This window comes from Cervus elaphus, chromosome 30 (genome assembly GCF_910594005.1).
Source record: "Cervus elaphus chromosome 30, mCerEla1.1, whole genome shotgun sequence".
In the NCBI taxonomy this organism is placed as follows: domain Eukaryota; kingdom Metazoa; phylum Chordata; class Mammalia; order Artiodactyla; family Cervidae; genus Cervus; species Cervus elaphus.
Genome location: NC_057844.1, coordinates 79,601,169 through 79,614,461, shown reverse-complemented (window position 1 = coordinate 79,614,461; position 13,293 = coordinate 79,601,169).

Here is a 13,293-nt window from a genome sequence, read left to right as displayed (position 1 = left end):
TGGGTTGCCATTGTCTTCTCCAGAGTCCTTGGGATGGGGCCTAATTCAATATGACTGATATCCTTATAAAAGTAGGAGTTTATGACAAGGACAACACAGATGGAAGGACAATGTGTGAGGTCAAAGCAAGAAGGTGGCCAGCTGCAAACAAGAAAGAGCCCTCAGAAGAAATTAAACCTGCTGACACCTTGATTATGGGCTTCCTGCCTCCAGAACTGAGAAATACCCCGTCTGCAGTGTTTTGTTACGGCAGCCCCATCAAGTTAGTTGGGGTTGTCAGACATGCTGGTTTACTAAAAATCAGCAATACCCATCAATTATTTAGGAGAAAACTTAACATGAGGGAAAAATATGTGGTTCAAAATGCATTTGAGGAAATGCAAATAAAAACCATAATAAGAGACAAATGTTCACCTACTAAATGTCTCAGACTGAAAATCCTAACGTACCAAGAATTGACAAGAATTTGGAGCAACTTGAACTCTCTTACATTGCTGGTTAAAAGCAAACAGTTGTAGGCACTGGCGATTAGCATACATTTACATATATACATTATCTGACCAATCAAGTGCCTCCCTAGCTATTTCTCCAAGGAAAGAAACAACCATTTCACAAAGCCAACATACTAAAAGTTTTGGATTCTTATCTTAATTCTGTTTTGATTTCATTTTGTTGCCTCAGAGGCACAGCTTGACAGTCTCTTAAGGCCATAATAATGTTAAAGTTATAGCTTTTCAGAATCCATCTGATTTGCTCCCCAAACTGGGATATGTTTTGAATGCAACTGACAATTGGAGGGTCCTGGAATATTGGTTTGGGAATTTCTGCTAATTTATGTCACCAAAAGTTTTGATTTTAGACTGATCATTTGACCATAGGCATTGCGTAATTAGCTTCTTGTCAATTACTTAACTGAATTTATAGATTGAACTTTTTTCTTACCAAAATCTGAGATTTGATATTTAATTAATCATAATCCAGTTAAAAAGTAGTACAATGGTATAGAAACATTATAGTTTAAGAAGTACATTATATCTTTGACTTTAATTTTCAGAGTTAACAAGATATGTTTTAGGCAAAAGATTGAGTTAAATAAGGCACATCAATTCAGTCTGGTTGGTTATTTCTAAGCAATAAGTTAAGACAGTTTAAAATAACTTTTTGTTTTTTAAAGAAATATTATTGGCAACTTATTTATGTAGTATAGTTCTTTCACATAAAGACTTCATTGGTGGATTTACAGTAAAAATATTGACCAGAAGTAGACTTCTGTTCAAGACTAACCTCTCCTATTTTGACATAAGGTATAGTATTTCTTGGTGCATTAATTGTCTCCACAAATCTAAATATAATGACAGAACCAACATTATTTGGGTTTTATGAGATGCAAAGGATGTGTTAAGTGTAAAATATGCAACAAAAATTATACTGACCCCTGTTTTGTAAAAAAATCCATTTGGGTATTGTGATATAAACTATTCGGTAACAAGGTATTTAAGCTAATGCACTGGTAGCTAGATAAACCTCTAGCAAGCTTCTGTGCAAGAAGATGGGATGAGTAGCCTTAATGAAGTGTAAATTAAATACTTAGTGCAGGTCAGAGTACAGAGCTAGAGCTTCCTCAAAGGTGAATGCCTGTGTTGTGTGACATGGATGAAGTCAGGAGCAGGATTTCAGGGCAAGGAAGCTTAACACTGAGGTTTTGGAGATAATTCATGGAGTTTATTATATATAAGCAGAGTATTAGAATATGGGAATTATCTGAACTTGTTCTCTGCTTTCCCAAAGTTTCCAAAATTTTGCAAAGTGATATTGGGCTACATGATGGAATCTTGAAATAGATATAGACAAATAAACACACATAGGTACAATCTAGATACATATATTTATATACACACTATGCTTTTCAAACCATATTGGAATTTATCAACATCATATTTCAAAAATTTTAAAGACATGTAACATTTTTAGACTATTTTGCACTCAAAGCATAACTAGAAAAAATGTTGGAAAAGTACTGTATTTATGACTCAATGATAATAAATAGGTTCTTTTCTGAAACTAGGATAAATGATTATTCATTACAAATTTTATTTTTCACGTGATGTTGACAGTCCCAAGAGTTAAAATTTTTTAACACAGGTCTTGTCAGAGAATGTTTAGATAGTATTATTTTAAAATAAACACTGAATATACTTTGATTATTTTTTAAAAAATTATCAATTCTTTGGAAAATAAAACTGTTTTATATATCAGTAATTCTGTCATTGTTCACACTTCTAGACTTAATGAAAATTAAGCAAGTTTTCTTAAAGTAAAATAAAATTTGACAATGAAAAATCTGGTATTAAAACCTGTTAAAGCATTTAAAGATAATATATGAATGAACTGAGTAATTTTTGAGGTTACATTATATTTGTGCTATTTGTGCCTTGTATATTGTTATTGTTATTGTTTGGTTGATATTTTAGTTGCTAGCTCTTTTGTGACCCCATGGACTGTAACCTGCCAGACTCCTCTGTCCACAAGTTTTCCCAGGCAAGAATACTGGAGTGGGTTGCCTTTTCCTTCTCCAGGGGATCTTCCCAACCCAGGGATTGAACTGGGTCTACCGCATTGCAGGCAGACACTTTATCGTCTGAGCCACCAGGGAAGCCCGCCTTATATAAACACCTTATATATACTAAGCTTATTAAATAGTAGGCCTGATACAATTGTAGGTATAGATAACATGTTTTTAAAATGTATAAATGCTACATTAACTGTGGAACATATATTTTCAAAGCTAAATGGTACAATATTTTTTCTCATTTCTCATGAGTATGGTGTTGCAAAAACTACAGCATTATTTCATGTATTTTGGTAGCCTCTGTAGAAGTCCATACATTCAGTACATATCTACTGAATCAATTCAATTTAATTAAATTCACTTTAATTTTTATGAAACTTTTCTGTGGAGTTAGAAAATAAAATAATTTTATAGCCTTAGAAACAAAAGCTTACAGTCTGAGTAGATCCCAACAACTAAAATAGTGTCATCTAATTATAAGAGGAAATTTTTTCTCCTACATGATTCTGTTATCTTTTTCTGGGGAAAAAAATGTTCTATTTTTCTTCCAATAATAAAACAGATTCCTTAAGTGAACTGCATTGCAATTACAACATGAGATATTGAAAATAAACTAGAAATTCTCTCATCTTGGTTTTATACAGAGTCAACTTCAGTAAAAATATTCAGATTAGAAGAATGAGAAAGCAGATTATCATATTCCTCAAATGATCAAATCTTCAGGATATTTCTGTCAAAAAAAGTAGAATAGAAATTTGTAGAAGTCAAGTTTTAAAAACCAAGCAAACTGAAATTACACAGAGAGTTTAATAAAACCCAGACTATCATAGGATTCTTTAAGTATCAACGTACTACCTGGTAATTAGTATTTTGGTTTGTGCTAATTATATAACTTTAAAAGAAATGGAAAGCAAAAAAAGTTTACACCAATCTTGCCATGGATATTTCCATAGTTAGTATTTAATCCTCAATGATGATCACAGCAGGCAGGCTTTGTTATGATTTTAGCTACAAGACAATTCACTGTACCAAGTACATTTATATATATATGTAAATATATATATTTTTTACATAAAAAAATAATTACAAAAAATATATCTGGGAAATTAAAAACTTGATGTTCAAGTTGATTTAAGTTCCAAAAATCTAGCCACTTGTCAAAATTTCACAAGATACAGGCTGGACACTGAAAGTGTTTAGCATAGCATCTTTTTTAGAAACTTGAGTTCAATTTACTTCTTTTTAAACTAAACATTTCTAAATTCTTATCAAGCAAAAATAATCAAACAGTAATGACAAATATTTTTCATGCACCCAGGCCACCCAGGAGAAGCAACATAATTGAGATTTTTAGACTTAAGAATTCTTACATACACAGCAAAAAGTGTTGTCCTAAAGGTCCACCCATGAAGGGAAAACTAGCATTTTTTTCTCTTGGTTCTTGAAAGCATGCTAAATTAGAATGAGATATTTTATGTGATAAACAAGCAGTTTAGCACATTAAGTACATTTCACATTCACTTGTGACTCTATGTGAATAAAGTCATTACAGGTCATCCTGAGGATGACTGAGCCTGAGAAGGACTGGAGGCTTTAACTATAAAGTTTCTTCCTCCACTGGCTTTATGCGGGATAATGACTTTTCTCAGGTTGCCCTGGCAATTATCTAACAGTTTGGCTCACTGACTCAAAGCTGGTCAAAAAGCCAATTTAATAAACTACAGAAATGTCTTTGGCTAAGTGATGGCCCCAGATGAAGGCACCGGAAACTACTCAAGTGAATCTGATGACAGCCCTCGGTCCACTGCGCTTTGTCCCCAGTCCAACCCAAACGCCCCCAGACAGAAAACTTCAGGCTGCTCAGAACAAACCCCTGACTTCAAAAAAGGTTGATATTTACAAAAAGTAAGACTTAAAGCATTTCAAGTGTCATTGGTTTCTGTAGCCTTAAAAACATACAAATTACTAACAAAATAGAAAGACTCACAGACTTAGAGAATGAACTTATGGTTGCCATGGGGGAGGGGTGGAGAGAAGGGAGAGCTAGGGAGTTTGGGATCTACATGTACACACTGCTATATTTAAAATGCATAACCAACAATGACCCGCTGTGTAGCACGTGGAACTCTGCTCAGTGTTCTGTGGCAGCCTGGATGGGAGGGGAGTTTGGAGAGGATGGATCCATGTATGTGGATGGCTGAGTCCCTTTGTTGTCCACCCGGAACTATCACAACACTGTTAATCAGATATACCCCAACACAAAATTAAAAGTTTAAAGAATATAAAATAAAAACAATCTTTTAAAAAATAAAAATATACAAATTAAGAGAACCACTTTTCTGGCATATAATTATATATAATGGTCTAGTATTTAAATATATATATATATATGCACTTATGCTACATATATTTTCCCAAGAGGGGGTTCTATGCAATGAATAATATATATTATAGAAAGTGCAAAATTATGGTGCGGGTGGCTACAACGGCGCACAAGAGTTGCTGGGAGGAGCTACCCCACATCCGAGGTCAGGGGCGGTGGCTGGGAGGAGCTACCCCAAGTCCAAGGTAAGGAGCGGCGGCTGCGCTTTCCTGGAGCAGCTGTGAAGAGATACCCCACATCCAAGGTAAGAGAAAACCAAGTAAGATGGTAGGCACTAAGAGAGGGCATCAGAACTATGGACAGAGTTTCGTGACATTGTACAGGAGACAGTAATTGAGACCATCCCAAAGAAAAAAAAAATGCAAAAAAGCAAAATGGTTGTCTGAGGAGGCCTTACCAATAGCTGTGAAAAGAAGGGAAGTGAAAAGCAAAGGGGAAAAGGAAAGATATTCCTATTTGAATGCAGAGTTCCAAAGAATAGCAAGAAGAGATAAGAAAGCCTTCCTCAGCGATCAATGCAAAGAAATAGAGGAAAACAATAGAATGGGAAAGACTAGAGATCTCGTCAAGAAAATTAGAGATACCAAGGGAACATTTCATGCAAAGATGGGCTCAATAAAGGACAGAAATGGTAGGAACCTAAAAGAAGCAGAAGATATTAAGAAGAGGTGGCAAGAATACACAGAAGAACTGTACAAAAAAATTCTTCACCACCCAGATAATCATAATGGTGTGGTCACTCACCTAGAGCCAGACACCCTGGAATGGGAAGTCAAGTGGGCCTTAGGAAGCATCACTATGAACAAAGCTAATGGAGGTGATGGAATTCCAGTTGAGCTATTTCAAACCCTAAAAGATGATGCTATGAAAGTGCTGCACTCAATATGCCAGCAAATTTGGAAAACTCAGCAGTGGCCACAGGACTGGAAAAGGTCAGTTTTCATTCCAATCCCAAAGAGAGACAATTCCAAATAATGCTGCAACTACCACACAATTGCACTTATCTCGCACGCTAGTGAAGTGATGCTTAAAATTCTCCAAGCCAGGCTTCCGCAATATGTGAACCGTGAACTTCCAGATGTTCAAGCTGGTTTTAGAAAAGGCAAAGGAACCAGAAATCAAATTGCCAACATCCACTGGATCATCGGAAAGCAAGAGAGTTCCGGAAAAACATCTATTTCTGCTTTATTGACTATGCCAAAGCCTTTGACTGTGTGGATCACAATAAACTGTGGAAAACTCTGAAAGAGATGAGAATACCAGACCACCTGACCTGCCTCTTGAGAAACCTGTATGCAGGTCAGGAAGCAACAGTTAGAACTGGACATGGAACAACAGACTGGTTCCAAATAGGAAAAGGAGTACGTCAAGGCTGTATACTGTCACCCTGCTTATTTAACTTCTATGCAGAGTACATCATGAGAAACACTGGGCTGGAGGAAGCACAAGTTGGAATCAAGATTGCTGGGAGAAATATCAATAACCTCAGATATGCAGATGACACCACCCTTATGGCAGAAAGTGAAGAAGAACTAAAGAGCCTCTTGATGAAAGTGAAAGAGGAGAGTGAAAAAGTTGGCTTAAAGCTCAACATTCAGAAAACTAAGATCTTGGCATCCAGTCCCATCACTTTATGGCAAATCGATGGGGAAACAGTGGAAACAGTGGCTGAATTTATTTTTGGGGGCTCCAAAATCACTGCAGATGGTGATTGCAGCCATGAAATTAAAAGACACTACTCCTTGGAAGGAAAGTTAGGACCAAACTAGACAGCATATTAAAAAGCAGAGACATTACTTTGTCAACAAAGGTCCATCTAGTCAAGGCTATGGTTTTTCCAGTTGTCATGTGTGGATGTGAGAGTTGGACTGTGAAGGAAGCTGAGAGCCCAAGAATTGATGCTTTTGAACTGTGGTGTTGGAGAAGACTCTGGAGAGTCCCTCGGATTGCAACGAGATCCAACCAGTCCATCCTAAAGGAGATCAGTCCTGGGTGTTCATTGGAAGGACTGATGCTGAAGCTGAAACTCCAGTACTTTGGCCACCTCATGCGAAGAGCTGACTCATTGGAAAAGACCCTGATACTGGGAAAGATTGAGGGCAGGAGGAGAAGGGGATGACAGAGGATGAGATGGTTGGATGTCATCACCGACTCAATGGACAAGGGTTTGGGTGGACTCTGGGAGTTGGTGATGGACAGGGAGGCCTGGTGTGCTGTGGTTCACGGGGTCACAAAGTGTCAGACATGACTGAGCGACTGAACTGAACTGAACCTATATAGCAATCCATAACATCAGTAGATAATATTTAATAATTTTCTAGAATAATTTTTTTCAAATGCATCAATTTTAATTAAAGTAAATCTGCTAGGTTAATCAATGCTGTATAAAAATTTGTAGTAGCTTAAAATAGCAATGATTTGTAACTTCTCTCCATTCAGTAAATTGCTGGGTGGTTCTATGAAGCTCTTACCTGCCCTTCCTAGAGTAGTTGCTAGGTGACCAGACTGGAAATCAACATCTTTCTCGCACGTCTGACATGAGTGTAGGCAATTCTCTGGCAGTTTTCATTTTTCTTCCATGAGGCCTCTCATCCTCCAGGAAGCTAATCCAGTTTTCTCCCATGGGGGGCTCAGGGTAACATCTCAATGCAGGAAGATTGAAATCTGCCACCTTCTTGATACTTGGGCCCAGAATTTGCCTAGCATTTTTTCCACCGTATTCTATGAGTGTCAAGTCATTTGTCCAGGCAGACCCAAGGAGAAGAGAGCAAAAAAACTCCACTGCTAAAGAGTGTGGAAACAATTAGACTCACTTTGAGAATAGCAGTCTTCAGTTTTCTCATAGACTGAGAGACAAATGCACCTGCTATTTTCCCAACAGCTGATCCTATTTCACAGTTTTCATAATGTTGAATGATATCCATTATGCTGTACATGTATGTCATAATACAAATTTGCAAAAAGCTGCAGACTTCAGAATATATAACTATATTATAGCATTGCAAAAATTTAAGAATAATTCCTGTATTCATAAAGAGTCAGACACAACCTAGAGAATGAACAAAGGTAAAACTGTCTCCATTCTTCCTTGTAACTTCTTGTGGACTCTTGGATGATCTTGCTGGCCTACTTCTATGAATCCACAGGCCCTTTTCCATTTCTCTGAGAAGTTTCTCAATGATCTCCCAATTGCTATAGCCTGAACAAAAAAAATCATCTCCTTAGCTGTCTAGAGCATCTTGCCTTTTACATGCAGCATAAGTCAATATGAGAAAAATAGGAACACAGTTAATTTCAATACAATTCAAAGTACAAACTTGCTAAGTTTAAGCCTCATGATTCATTTCACAGCTCTTAATTATCTGTGTGGTAGGTTTAATTTTCAGTGAATCAAAATATTCACTTATTCTTTTGTTCCCATTGTTTGAAAGCCTTCACTCTCGATCAAATAAAACATGAAGCTTACGGACATTCATAAGGATATATTCTATGTTTCTTATAATAGAAAAGTTTATGAGAAAATTCTAAAGAGATAACAAAGAATAGCAGGGAGGAGGTACAGTTTTGTTGTTTTTTTAATTATCCATTTTTGGTTACTACTCTCAGTGGGAACATTACCCTGTCACAGGTTACTTCATCCTTTCACTCCACAAAAACTTAACAACTATTTTTGAATCTTTGATTTCTTCTGCTTTTCAATTTCCTAATTTAGACAAATGGATAAGAAAGCTGTGGTACATAGACACAATGGAATATTACTCAGCTGTTAAAAAGAATACATTTGAATCAGTTCTAACGAGGTGGATGGAACTGGAGCCTGTTATACAGAGTGAAGTAAGTCAGAAAGAAAAAACACCAATACATTATACTAACTCATATATATGGAATTTAGAAAGATGGTAATGTTGACCCTATATAAGAGACAGAGAAAGAGACACAGATATATAGAACAGTCTTCTGGGCTCTGTGGGAGAAGGCGAGGGTGGGATGATTTGCGAGAATAGCATTGAAACATGTATATTATCATTTGTGAAACAGATCGCCAGTCCAGGTTCGATGCCTGAGACAGGGTGCTCGGGGCTGGTGCACTGGGATGACCCTGAGGGATGGGATGGGGAGAGAAGTGGGAGGGGGGCTCAGGATGGGGAACACATGTACACCCATGGCTGATTCATGTCAATCTATGGCAAAACCACTACAATATTGTAAAGTAATTAGCCTCTAATTAAAATAAATAAATTTTAAAAAAAACTTTAGTTTTAGAAACAGAAAAAACAGTAATAGGAGGCACTTTGCTTGTATTTGGAGGGGAGGGAGGGTAACATATAAGGCGCCACCATGTGTTTAGGGAAAGGAAGTGCCTCTTGTCTTAAAATCTTTATTAGACGTCTTCTGACGTTTGCTTTAAAGGAGTGTAAAAATCTTGAGTTTTTCAAGACTGATAGTCTTCCAACTACCTCTCAACTCTTTTAGAACAGTAAATCCCAGATATAAACAATGTGTAAATCAATGAGTTTGGCTATGTTTCAGTAAAATTTATTTACACAAACAAGTGATTGGCCGGATTTTGGCAGCTGATTGTAGTTTGCAACTCTTGAACTGGGTTTTTGGTTAATTGGGATCGAAGAAATGGAAACATATTGCAAAGCTATCAGTGTGTGTGTGTGTGTGTGTGTGTACTTGTGTCATAGCTTCCATAAGCTTCATCTTTGAAGACACTGCAGTGGGATGGAATTATAAAGGGAGTTCTGAAAAACACACTCATGGACTATTGATCCTAATTTTTATCTACCCAAAAGCCCTAATTTGCCAGTTACTTCAGGTTATAATACCTATTTTCTCTGTGTATCATCTGATTCCAAGGATTGTTTTATTTCAGAAACTCTTAATGTTCTCTTTGCTGATATCTTAGGTCAGCAGCAATCTGCCAGTCATTAAAATAATCTTGCTTGAGTATCTTTATAGACAATGATCCATTCTGTCTGGTCTACTTTTGTTTATAAAATGACTAGTTTAAAATGGGTGAAAAGTCCATGGAAGGACAATAACAAATTTAAATGTTCCTTCCAGGGATTGCTACCACACTCTCTATATTCATAGTAAATGGTCTAAATTTCATTAAAACCTTACTTTAACCAGTTGAGATAAATAAGTGAAGATAATCAGTTTTGGAATAGCATTGATATACTGGATATAAGAGGCAACTTCACATTGTCATCCCGTGTGACAATGGGCCCAAGGTATAGGTTTTCCACTTTAATCTAAATTGAAATTAACATCAGATTAGGAAACAAAGAAAGTAAATTAAATCATGGAAGCGATGGTACTGAAGTTCAGTAAAACCTACAATATCAACTTCCTTCCACTCTGAGACCTTGCTTTGTTGCCAAGCTGTATTCCCTTTCCACCAAAGAAATCTTTCTTTCTTTGTGTACTGGACATGAAACAAAATTACTTACTTCCATCCCCTGGTGGCTCAGCAGTAAAGAATTCTCCTGCAATGCGGGAGACACAGGAGATGCAGGTTCTCTCCCTGGGTCAGAAAGATCCTCTGGAGGAGGGCAGTGCAATTCACTCCAGTATTCTTGACTGGGAACTCCCATGGACAGAAGAGCCTGGGGAGCTACCGTCCATATGGTCACAAAGAGTTGGTCACGGCTGAAGCAACCAAGCACAAACACATCCGGAAATGGAACATACATGTGTTTACTGAGTGACTGGGTATCCATGGACAGTTAAATTATTAGGTTTTTTTTTCCCCCCATGAAAGTTCAGATAAGAACTCAGTAAAAGCTTATCCTTCTAGATACTTGTATCTTTTTATTTATTCTATTTAGTTTTAATTAAATAAAAAGTTTCAACAATATTCTCTTGAAATTGGGATTAGCCTGGTTTTCAAAGCATAAATCATTATTTTCCCTAACTTCTCTTGTAACACTTCAAAAATTTTGTTAAGTACTTGAGTCTGATTTTTATGTGAGGTTCATGATTTGGGTTCATGATTTGGTATAATTTCAAGAAACACGTTTATCTTTCATACTTATTCAACAATAGATATGTCCATACTTTGAAGTCAATTTGTAGAGGAAGTGTGTTCTCAGTCATGTCCAACTCTTTGCCACCCCAAGGACTGTAGCCCACCAGGCTCCTCTGTCCATGGGATTTCCCAAGCAAGAATATTGGAGTCGGTTGCCATTTCCTTCTCCTGACCCAGGGATTGAACCCAGGTCTCCTGCATTGCAGGCAGATTCTTTACCACCTTTCTGGTACTCTACTGAAATCAGATTTAATTTGCATAGAAAAACTGAAAGTTTTGTTTTGTACCATGTTAGATAAAGACATAATTTGACTTTCTAACTTTATAACTACTCAAAAAATTCAGTTATATTTTTTAAAAGGTGATATATAAAAGGTAAATTTTTATTTAAAGAACGTGGTCATTTCCTGTGGGACTCTCTCAGCACCCCTAAGACTCTCTCAGCACTCCTAAGTAAACATGGATAGCTGAGGTCAAAGGGAATGTTTGACTAGAAATTTTAGGCATGTACATCACTTTACGTAATTGATTTCACCCACTCCCTGATTGGTGGTGGTGATGGTGGTTTAGTTGCTAAGTCATGTTCAACTCTTTGCAAACCCATGATCTGTAGCTCGCCAGGCTCCTCTGTCCATGGGATTCTCTAGGCAAGAATACTGGAGTGGGTTGCCATTTCCTAATCTAGGGGATCTTCCTGACCCAGGAATCAAACCTGGGTCTCCTGCATTGCAGACTGAGCTGCAATGAGGGAAGCCCCTGAGTGGTATTTTTAAATAAAGTATATTTTAAAATTATATCCTATTTTAGATGACAAAGAAACTTTTCTCCCTTCAAAAGCAAATGGAACAAAGACAGTAGATATTCTCACATTTGTGGGTGTTTTTTTTGTATAGTTCTCCCTGTAATATCTTAAAAACAGCCATTGTTATGGAAGAATGTAGAAAGGTCATAGAAGATTACCTATAAATCTGACAGTTAAAAACTGCTGCTATAGGGGCCTATACATTTTAGATTCATAGCAAGAAACATTTAGTAGCTTGACATAAAAGGTATTCTTGTTATTTTTATGGAGACTCTTTTTTATTGAAGTATAGTTGACTTACAATGCTAGATTAGTTTCAGGTGCACAACATAGTGATTCTATATTTTTATAGATTATACCTCACATAAAGTTGCGAAATATTGGCTATCTTCCCTGTGCTATACATTACATCCGTGTAGCTCATTTTTTTATATCTAGTACTGTGTACCTCTTAATCCCCTCCCCCTTTCATGCCCCACACCTCACACCTCTAACCTCTGGAAGTAACCATTAGTCTGTTAACTGTATCCATGAGTCTGGTTGGTTTTGCTATGTTTGTTCCCTTTTTTGTTTCATTTTTTAGATTACACATGTGCATGAAAAAAGACAATGTGCTCTTTGATACTAGTCTTAGCAATATTTTTTGATCTTTCACATCAGGCAAGGGAAACGAAAGCAAAATAATCAAATACGACCTGAGCAAACTTAAAACCTTTTGTGCAGGAAGGAAACCATCACGAAAATGAAAAAGGAAGCCTACTAAATAGAAGAAGATATTTGCAAATGATATCCTTTTTATTAACTTACTGCACTATCTGGTTCAAAGTTTGCATTAATCACACCAGGAGATTAATACTTTACCCAAATACACCTGAGAACAAGGAAACCATGTTTATAAGAAGAAAATGATGTCCCCTGTCCTCTTTGTTCATGTTGCTTTGTTATTTCTTTTCTCCAAGAGGTTGGACGGCTTATTTCTAAGGTCAGACTTGAACATCATGGCATCTAAATGTTTTCAACACAGACCTCACAATATTGCCAGTTCCGTAAAGTAGCGTGATCTTAAAGATATTGCTGGCGCTAGGCAACCTGATCGATCTGGGCTCTGTAGAGGGGCTCTTCACACTTTATTCCCAGCACTGAAGCTAAATTGAACAGATGGGGTGTGGTCTTGATTGGCAAAAACTGAACTGATGAAGAAAGCTAAGGGCTGAGACACTGAGCATCTATTGTCGTGTTTAAGCTTAGCTGGGTCCTTTAGAGTTTGTTTTACACCTTAGCAGGTTACGTCGTTAGCACTGTTTTTTGCAATAAATCCATGGAAACCCTAACAGTTACTTGTTTTGTTTCTTATGGTAAATATATATAAAAATGAATACTAACAAGTTTTTTCACCTCCTTACATAAGCTTCAACATGCACAGAATGCTGTAAATCTGATAAAATATGAGGTGAATGATATTTTATAAAGCTACTTTCTATGGTGTCAGTTGTGTTTTGCTT